An 11,498-nucleotide genomic window follows, 5' to 3' on the forward strand; every position below is an offset into this window, starting at 1 on the left:
GTCTAAGATTGTTAAGAATCTGGAGCTTCGTTTATTCAAGGATGTGGTTCGGGCAGATCTTATTGTGCTTCTTATGCCCGAATTCGATATCATACTTGGGATGGATTGGCTATCAGCGAATGGAGCTTCGATTGATTCCCGTCAGCGATCGGTATCTATTAGGCCACCTAGTGGTAAACATTTTTTCTTCGAGGCGGCAAGAAACAAGCAAATGCCGCACATTATCTATTGTCTATGTGCGAGGAAGCTTATCAAGCGTGGATGCCAAGCTTATCTAGCATGTGTCACTACTGCACATGAATCTATCAATCAGAAATTAGAAGATGTTGATATTGTGAGAGATTTTCCTAGCGTCTGTCCCGAGGACGTTTCTGGTATTCCACCTGATCGTGAAGTGGAATTCTCTATTGATCTTAAGACGGGCACCGTTCCTATATCTAAAGCACCTTATCGTCAAGCACCCGCTGAAATGAAAGAATTGAAAGATCAAATCCAAGAATTGCTATACAAGGGTTTCATTTGCCCTAGTTATTCTCCATGGGGCGCACTGGTGTTATTTGTGAAAAATAAAGATGGTAGTATGCGTCTTTGCATCGATTACCGAGAGCTTAATAGGGTCAATATCAAAAACAAGTATCCACTGCCAAGAATTGAAGATTTATTTGATCAGTTGCAAGGAGCATCGATATTTTCTAAGATTAATCTTCGATCTGGGTACCATCAGTTGAAAGTAAAACAGTCAGATGTCCACAAGATAGAATTAAGCACGAGATATGGGCACTATGAGTTTATGGTCATGCCATTTGGGTTGACCAATGCGCCAGCGATCTTCATGGATCTCATGAATCGCGTATTTCAGCCGTATCTGGATCAGTTTATTATTGTCTTCATTGACGTCATATTGATCTATTCCAAGAGCAGAGAGGAGCATAGCCGTCACTTGAGGTTCGCACTACAGATACTGCAAGACAGGAAGCTATATGCAAAGTTCATCAAGTGCGAGTTTTGGCTTGATAGAGTGGCGTTCTTAGGCAACATCATTTCTAGTGATGGCGTGGAAGTTGACCCGAGTAAAGTTGAGGCAGTGAAAGAGTGGCCAGTACCGAAGAGTGTTACTGAGATTCGCAGTTTCTTGGGAGTAGCTGGCTATTATCGCAAGTTTATTCAGGGGTTCTCATCTATAGCGGTACCTATGACCACTTTGACAAAGAAGAATGCAAAGTTTGTTCGGGGATCCGAGTGTCAAGACAGTTTCGACGAGTTAAAGCAAGCCTTGATTTCAGCACCTGTGTTATCTATGCCATCAGGGCAAGGGGAGTACATTCTGTATACCGACGCTTCTAAACTTGGATTGGGCGCAGTTCTAATGCCAAATGACCGAGTTATAGCATATGCGTCGAGACAGTTGAAGATTCACGAGAAAAACTACCCTACTCATGATCTTGAGCTTGCAGCAGTAGTCTGTTGTCACTTTGATTGTTGCACTCCAAAGAGCAGGTTGTCCACAAGTAGTATAATTCGGTGAGTCCGATATCGTATCCACAGGGAAGCTAAGGTAATTACAAGTCCACTAAAATGTCTTTTTGTTTTGTTTTTATTTTTGTTTCTTTTTAATTTTAATTGTTTGAATCTTTAATGGGTAAATTTTAATTGTTCCAATTTTAATTTAAGTAGTTGAGATTAAAGGATCCACTCTTTGTATTTTAATAAAGTTAACATTAAACAATATTGGAATCCACTTAATAAAATGGTTCCAATATATTAAATAATCATATTTAAATTATGTTATAAATTATTATCTTATAAGTATATAATATATACCAAAACTTATAAATGTGGTCAAGTATTTATTGTGTTATATATATTTGTAAACACTAAATCAATGTTCTCACTTTAAATGGTTGGTAAAACCAAACTAACATTTAAATGGTTCCAAGAATTTAGTGTAACATATAGCAACAATAAATCAAAACTCCCACTTATAAGTAGGATATAAAAATGCTTAAAGAAATAAATATAACATAAACAATAAATAATGATTAAATAATATAAAACATAGATTCTTACCTTTTAATAACCTTATTATCATGCCAAGAGTTTCACCTTATCATCTCAACTTTAGGAAGTTAGCTATTCATTATTCAAAGTGTAAAACTTTGAATATGAAATTAACATGCTAATTGCATTTAAATGAAGAAATAAAGGAAAAATATAGAGAGAAATATTATGAACTCAAAGGTTTGTTCATAGAATGAGGGATATCTCAATACATTACAATGCACCCCTATTTATAGCCAAATTTGGGGAGACAACCACAAATAAAATATTATTTTTTTTATATATTTCTTCATTGGTGTTCCAAGATATTATATTATATTACACATCACTTTTGAAAATCTTCTTCTCCTAATTTGCTTCTTCACATAAAAAGAAACTTGTGGATATTTGAGTTGTCTAGTTGTGGTATTTTTTTTTTACTTTTTGACCAACTAATTTGAGAGATATGGTCAAAATACTAGAGCATGGTAAAACTGTCACTCCTTTGAGAACTTTATTTGTTGCTTAATTTGATCCCAATTGTGAGAGGATTTTTATCTCATGCTTGTCAACAATATTGTAGATATTATAATCAACTTTCTACAGGTCCAAGAATCATCTTATTCCCATTTGCAAGGCCAAGTTTATTCTTGTTTTATTAAACCTGTAAAAAATAGTAAAAAATTGTAATTACACAACAACTTATATTTTATACAATTTATTATAAAACATATAATAGTTAAACATTTAATAAAACAAAAACTATATATTTATATTATAAAACATTTAATTAATGTACAATTTTTATGTTTATCACACCTCCCAACCAGCTTATTGCTAGTCCCTAGCAATTTAAGCGTTAATAGCAATACAAAACATATTGATTAATTTAAATAGAAATGTAATCAAAACTATCTAAGTGTTTAAATTAAATTTGAAAACTGTTAAAGTTATATCATGATCATTATAATTATAATTTATGAAATAATTTGAGATGATCAATTCAACGCTTATTTCAGGTAGTTAAATGTACACGACCTTCAGAAATTCCTAGTAAGAGTCTCAACTCCATATCCTCACAGGTTAATAAATGTTTCAATTTATGACAATGATTTCTCTCATGGAGTTGGAATACAGATACATGCTCAGAAAAATGGTTTACAGAATGCAGACAGACAAACGAGCAAAACTAATCAAAAGATAGAAAATCCATTGATTCAAAATCTAGTTGTTCTTGTTATATATTTTTTCCGGATCTTTTTTTTTTCATTACATCATGGAATCAGACCAATTTTATGCTTCTTGACCACATATTTATTTAATTTGTACAATAAATTTCTCTCTTTCTTTTTTTTTTCGTTTATGAGAGATAAATGAGTCGTAGCATATAACTTAAAAATTACATAGATCTTCAACATCTTTCTTTTTGTTTTGTTTTTTTTTCTTTTTTTTTCTTCAGGAAATATCATTTTTTTTTCAAAATAATAACTCAAGATCTAAACAATAGATAGCCTCTCTCATGATGCATAAAGGCTCGAAAGCTGTTTTCTCAGTCCTCTCCACTCACTCACAAAATATGTGTGAGTTTAAAATTTTAGGCACTCTTATAAGGAATATCTTGGGTCATATACTTTAATACCTGATTTTATCACAATGGTTAATCACTAAAAAAAAGATTTCATAAATCATATTATTAAATTGATCAGAATATTAAAATTGACATTTTTTCAAATAAAAATTTAAACAACCTTAAATAAATTAATATATGTTCTAATTTAAACCTTTCAAACATGTAATGTATTATATTTTTGCAAAATTACTAAGATACAAACAATAAACATGGTTTTATTTTAAAATAATATATTTTTTTAAATATATATATTTTATATATTTTTTTTATTTTTATTTTTATAAGTTTGTTCACCCCCTAATCAGAATATGACATTGTCCCTAATGTCAAAATAACTAGTAATAAAGAGTACATAATGAAAGAGATATCACCTGGAATTTTATTGAAGATAACAAACTGAAACAAACGCAAACCAATCCACGACTTTTGAATCAATGATCCNATTTTTTTTATAAGTTTGTTCTCCCCCCAATCAGAATATGACATTGTCCCTAATGTCAAAATAACTATTAATAAAGAGTACATAATGAAAGAGATATCACCTGGAATTTTATTGAAGATAACAAACTGAAACAAACGCAAACCAATCCACGACTTTTGAATCAATGATCCAACTTCCTTTTCTTATTGCTTGATTGCGACCAATTGATCTTTGTTATCATCGGATCAGGCTTATGAACAAAAGCTTCCAAATCATCAATTAATTGGTCGGCAGTCGAAGCACAGATGAGCATCCGTCGTGAATTTTCTGAAATGAAATTCTGTTCCACAGCTTTATCAAGAAATGTCAACAAACTGTCATAATAATTATTAATATTCAACAAGCCCACAGGTTTATTATGGATATTAAGTTGTGCCCAAGAAACAGTGTGAAAAATTTCTTCTAATGTACCAAAGCCACCTGGTAGTGCGATAAAAGCATCAGAATTTTCAATCATTTTTGTGATTCTTTCATACATAGAAGAAACTTTTAATTCCTCACCAATCGTAACACCTGTAATATTTCCTTCAGCTAAAGCTGTAGGAATAATACTCAAAATCTGACTACCTCCAAGATGAGCAGATGTTGAAACAGATCCCATTAACCCAATATTACCTCCCCCATATACTAAGTGAATTTTTCTCTCAGCCAATATCTTTCCAAGATTATTTGCTGCTTCTACAAACACTTCATTTTTTCCAGGACCCGACCCACAAAATACACAAATATTTTTCAATGTTTGTGCAGAGGATCCAGCCATGTTTTTACTTTCTTTTTGGTCTGCGAAAATAGAGAGAAAGATGAGAAATTTTAAGGGGTTATATGTTATCATAACAAAACTATGGATCACAATTGTAAACAGAATAAACAGTAAAAAAAATAATAACACACATGCATATAAACAATAGTGTGATTGTGGCTCACAATTTTCCTCTGGTTTTACGTCCAGAAACGGCTTCAACGCCTTCTATGAGTCGAGGATATGATTCTCATCCAATTTTCTTATAAATTGACAAACAGGGTCTTTTTTAGTCGGATTCCCAAGACTATGACGCTAATCTTGGAATTGTTTCCATAAACGGAGAAGTTCAATATGCACATGTCCACTAGAATGCGTCTCAAGAGTCAATAAGAGGTTATCTAAAGACTCATTACTCAGCCCATTCTTAATGAAATCAATTTTATCTTCTCTGTTATTGTAAACACATCCCAAAGATCTGCATCGTTTGTCACAAGTCCATCTTGCACACTTATGACAAACTTTTAAACTTTTGGCTCTTCGTTTTTTCGCATAAGTGCTTTTTCCTAATCCAGGCAAATACCGAATGAGCAATGATTGTGGAACTTCTCCTCCTAATCGGACCTTAGCTTCTATTACAAGACGAATATCTTCTGGAATTATTTTTTGCATTAGCAATCTCAATCTTTCACACCTTCCTGCATAAATTTGTTCTTAGAACATTTTCAGAAACAGAGGGAAAATATTTACAAATTTTTGAGAGAATTTCATCCATTTTGAAAAGAAAAGAAATGATTTTTTTTATTTTTGTATCTGCAATTATGGGAAACTGATTAAACCGACTATGAGAGTCACGGAGTACCATTATCCGCAATTTAACCGGGAAAATAAAAAGATTAAGGAAACCTGAAATTAAAGAAAAACAAAATTAATTGCAATACAAAAAATCAAGGATCGGAAAGGGAAATAACTCTTCTTTAAATATTTCATTTTCTAAAAATGGTTTAAGCCTTTGTCCATTTACTTTAAAAGCATCAACATTTTTAGGATTTTCAATGTCCACAGCTCCATAAGGATACACATGTTTTACAACATATGGACATGTCCATCTTGATCGTAATTTTCCTGGGAATATGTGAAGTCGCGAATTATAAAGCAAAACTTTTTTACCAATCTCAAAAGATTTTCTAAGAATTGTTTTATCATGAAATGATTTGATTTTTGCTTTATAATTTTTCGAATTCTCATACGCGCCATTTCTGAGTTCATCAAGTTCATTAAGTTGCAATTTGCGTAATTTGCTGGCATCATCCATGCTTGAATTAAAAGTTTTGATCGCCCAATAAGTTTTATGTTCCAATTCCACAGGCAAATGACAATGTTTTCCGTAAACCAACCTATAGGGAGACATATTCAATGATGTTTTAAAAGCTGTTCGATATGCCCAAAGTTCATCATTAAGTCGCAGAGACCAATCTTTTCTATTTGAGTTAACAGTTTTTTCTAAAATTTGATTTATCTCCCTATTAGCTAATTCAACTTTTCCATTTGTTTGAGGATGACAAGGAGTAGTTACTTTGTGAGTAATACCATATATTTTTCATTAATGAAGCAAATGATTTATTAACAAAGTGAGTTCCCCCATCACTTATCATGGCTCGAGAAATTCCAAATCTACTAAAAATATTTTCTTTTAAAAATTTGATGACGATTTTATGATCATTTGTTCGACATGGAATTGCCTATATCCATTTGGAAACATAATCAACTGAAACTAAAATATACAAGTATCCAAACGACGGTGGAAAAGGTCCCATAAAATCTATTCCCCAACAATCAAAGATTTCAATTTCAATAATAGGATTCAAAGGCATCATGTTTTTTTTTGAAATCGCACCCAATTTTTGACAATTTTCACAGATCTTGCAGATTTCGTGGGTGTCTTTAAACAAAGTGGGCCAATAAAATCCACACTGCAAGATTTTTGCAGCTGTTTTCTTTGAAGAAAAATGTCCTCCGCATGCTTCTGAATGACAAAATTTAATGACACTACTTACCTCATTGTCGGGTATGCAACGTCGAAAAATTTGATCCGGACAATACTTGAACAGATACGGATCATCCCAATAAAAGTTTTTTACCTCATTCAAAAATTTTCTTTTATCTTGAGAACTCCATTGCGGTGGCATTTTTCCTGTCACAAGAAAATTTACTATGTTAGCAAACCAAGGTGTAGTAGTAACTGAAAATAGATGTTCATCAGGAAAATTATCGTTAATTGGTGTCATTTCACAAGATGATCCTGTTACTAGTCTCGATAAATGATCGGCTACGACATTCTCGGTTCCTTTTTTATCTTTGATCACAATGTCAAATTCTTGGAGCAACAAAATCCATCGTATCAGTCGTGGCTTTGCATCCTGTTTGGTCAACAAATATCTAATAGCAGAATGATCAGTAAACACGATAGTTGTTGATCCAATCAAATAAGAACGAAATTTATCTAATGCAAATATTACAGCAAGTAGTTCTTTTTCAGTTGTGGAGTAATTCATTTGAGCATTGTTTAAAGTTCTACTTGCATAATATATCACATAAGGCTTACCGTTTCTTCTTTGACCCAATACTGCACCGACTGCATAATCACTCGCATCGCACATGATTTCAAATGGTAAAGACCAATCAGGAGGTTGCATGATAGGAGCTGATGTTAAATGTCGAATGATTTTATCAAAAGCATTTTGACATTCTTGAGTCCACTCAAATGCACTGTCTTTTGTTAAGAGGTTACAAATGGGTTTAGAGATTAAACTAAAGTCCTTTATAAACCTCCTATAAAATCCAGCATGTCCCAAAAATGAGCGAATTTCTTTAATGGTTTTTGGAGGGGGTAAATTGGCAATGACATCAACTTTTGCTTTATCAACTTCAATTCCATGAGATGACACGACATGTCCCAAAACAATTCCAGAAGTAATCATGTAATGACATTTTTCCCAATTTAAAATAAGACCTTTTTCCTCGCATCTTTTTAAAACTTTTTCCAAATTTTCAAGACAATTATCAAATGTATTCCCAAAGACAGTTAAATCATCCATGAAAATTTCCAAACAATTTTCAACCATGTCGCAAAAAATGCTTAGCATACATCTTTGAAATGTTGCTGGGGCATTGCATAATCCAAATGGCATCCTTCTAAATGCAAATGTTCCAAAAGGACATGTGAATGTAGTTTTATCTTGATCTTCGAGTGCAATGGGAATTTGATAATAACCTGAATATCCATCAAGAAAACAGTAGTATGGATGACCTGCTACTCTTTCTAAAATTTGATCCAAAAATGGTAATGGAAAATGATCTTTTCTAGTGGCGTCATTTAATTTTCTATAATCAATACACATCCGCCAACTAGATGGGACTCGACTTGTTAACAATTCACCTTTTTCATTTTTTATCACTGTGATGCCAGATTTTTTCGGAACTACTTGTGTTGGGCTTACCCACTTACTATCAGAAATAGGGTAGATAATCCCAACATCAAGTAGTTTGAGAACTTCAGTTTTCACAACATCTTTCATGTGTGGATTTAATCTCCTTTGTGGTTGTTGAGATGTTTTTGCATTTTCTTCTAAGTGAATTTTGTGAGTGCAAATTAGTGGATTAATGCCCTTGAGATCTTTTAGTGTCCAACCAATTGCATTTTTATGTCTTTTAAGCATATCAACTAATTTACCTTCTTCATCACTTGCTAGTTTGGAAGAAATTACCACCGGATATGTTTCATCTTCTCCAAGAAATGCATACTTCAATTCTTCTGGCAAGGGTTTTAACTCCAATATGGGTGGTTCGTCTTTGTTCTCATATTTTGCATCAAATTCTTTCTCTGATCCTGGTAACGAGTGATACCTGATAAAATCATCAAGATCAATTTCAATATTTTCTTTAACAGTTTCAATTGAACAAATATCTAATTGATCACGAGTACTCCCTTCTTGAATGTTTTCTTCCACAAGAGTTTCAATAAGATTTTCATCTTCACTTTCATCTCCTTTGTCATGTGGTTGCTTACAAAGATTAAACACATTAAGCTCCAAGGTCATGTTACCAAATGACAACTTCATTATTCCATTCCTGCAATTTATAAGAGCATTAGAAGTTGCTAAAAATGGACGACCTAAAATTACAGGAATTGCATTACAAGCTTCGATAGGTTGTGTATCTAAAACTATGAAATCGACAGGATATACAAAGTTATCAACTTGGACCAACACGTCTTCTACCATACCTCTTGGCACTTTAACAGATCTATCAGCAAGTAAAAGTGTTACCGAAGTAGGTTTTAACTCGCCTAGATTGAGTTCTTGATAAACTGAATATGGAAGTAAATTCACACTAGCTCCAAGGTCAAGCAAGGCTTTTTTAATCTTTCGTTCTCCAATAATACAAGAAATAGTAGGACAACCAGGGTCTTTGTATTTCAAAGCATTATTATTTTGAATGATTGCACTTACTTGTTCGGCTAAAAATGCTTTCTTTTTCACATTCAATTTTCTTTTCACAGTGCACAAGTCTTTCAAAAATTTGGCATATGATGGTACCTGTTTTATTGCATCTAATAAAGGAATATTAACTTTTACTTGTTTAAAAATATCATATATATCAGAATTCAAATTTGATTTTTTTGTATTTTTCAATGCATGAGGGAATGGTGGTGACACTGTCTGTTGAACCTCCTCTTCGCAAGTTATGGGTTCCACTTCCTTACCCTTTGGAGTTGATTTATCATCATCTTCACAAGGTTCAAGAATGGATTTTTCCACAACCTTACCACTTCGAAGGGTAATAACAGATTTTACCTGATCCATCGGTTGAGTTCCAGAAGTTCCAGTTTGTGAATGATGATCCTTGGGATTAGGCAGAGGTTGTGAAGGAAATTTACCTTTTTCATGAACATTAAGTGCAGATGCAAATTTAGCAAGAGTATCTTTCAAATCTGTCATGGTTTGAGCAGTTTGAGTATTGATAGACTCTTGCTTTGCAATGAAAGAATTCAATATATCTTCCAAATTCCTTTTAGGTGGAGGAACATAAGGTGCATAATTTTGAAAATTTTGTTGATTTTGGAAATGTGGTTGTGAAAATTGTGCAGCATTATCATTGCTCCAATTAAAATTTGGATGATTTCGCCAACCTGGATTGTAATTTTGAGAAAATGGTTCAAAATTTGTCCTTTTGAAATTGTTCAAAACATTGGCTTGTTCATGGAGACATTCTTTAAAAGAGGGCAAAGTGGGACAATCTTAGAATGATCACTTGTATCACAGATGTGACACGCAATTTCTTGAATAGATTTTAATTGACCGTTCTTTTTCAATTCAAGTGTTTCAACTTTTCTTGCCAAAGAGGTAAATCTAGCTTGCAGATCATGTTCATCTTTGAGGGTATACATACCTCCACCAGATGTGGGAGATTGAATCTTGTTTGATTGTTCAATTGTACCTATAGTGTCCCAATTTTGAGCATTTTTAGCTAATGAATCGAGATACTCAATTGCCTCGTTTGGATCTTTATCTTCAAATGTTCCATTACACATAAATTCAACCATTTGCCTATCTTTAGGTGTTAAGCCTTCATAAAATTGAGAAACAACTCTCCAAATTTCAAAACCATGATGTGGACAAAGATTAAGCAATTCTTTATATCTATCCCAACACTGATAAAAAGTTTCTCCTTGTTTTTGAGTGAAAGTGATGATTTGCCTTTTGAAAGAATTTGTTCTATGAGATGGAAAAAACTTTTTCAAAAATTGTTGTTGCAATTCATCCCAAGTTCGAATGGATCCCGATCTAAGATTTTGTAGCCAAGTTTTAGCTTTATCTTTTAAAGAAAAAGGAAAAAGCTTAAGTCGAATGGTGTTCATGCTACAATTTAGATCATTATATGTGTTGCACACTTCTTCAAACTCTCGTAAATGCATGTATGGATTTTCAGAATCTAAGCCATGAAAATTGGGTAAAAGTTGGATAATACCAGGCTTAAAATTGAAATGAGATGCATCGGGGGGAAAAACTAGACATGAAGGTGCACTAGTACGTGTAGGATTCATGTGATCTCTAAGTGTTCTTCGTCTATCATGATCATGTTGAGATTGAATTTCATCTTCATTTTCTTGGATGGGTTCTTCCGCCATGTTTTGTGAAAATAAAGGGTTATTTCGAATGAGTCGACCACTAAGTGTACGTGACCAAATAATGCTCATGCAAATGCAAATGCAAAAGAATAAAAACACACAAAAGCAATAAAAATTCAAATAAAGAAAAATAAACTATAAACAAAATTAAATAGACTTGAAATTAAATTATACTTCCCCGGCAACGGCGCCAAAAACTTGTTGTCACTTTGATTGTTGCACTCCCAAGAGCAGGTTGTCCACAAGTAGTATAATTCGGTGAGTCCGATATCGTATCCACAGGGAAGCTAAGGTAATTACAAGTCCACTACAATGTCTTTTTGTTTTGTTTTTGTTTTTGTTTCTTTTTAATTTTAATTGTTTGAATCTTTAATGGGTAAATTTTAATTGTTCAAATTTTAATTTAAGTAGTTGAGATTAA

The 11,498-nt window shown here is 32.8% G+C and overlaps 1 pseudogene; it reads right to left on the reverse strand.

Moving 5' to 3' along the window:
* Window positions 1–3,669: 3,669 nt before the first annotated feature.
* LOC140983845 (uncharacterized) lies at window positions 3,670–11,077 on the reverse strand (annotated as a pseudogene).
* Window positions 11,078–11,498: the final 421 nt, after the last annotated feature.

This window comes from Primulina huaijiensis, chromosome 9 (genome assembly GCF_012295235.1).
Source record: "Primulina huaijiensis isolate GDHJ02 chromosome 9, ASM1229523v2, whole genome shotgun sequence".
Classification (NCBI taxonomy): domain Eukaryota; kingdom Viridiplantae; phylum Streptophyta; class Magnoliopsida; order Lamiales; family Gesneriaceae; genus Primulina; species Primulina huaijiensis.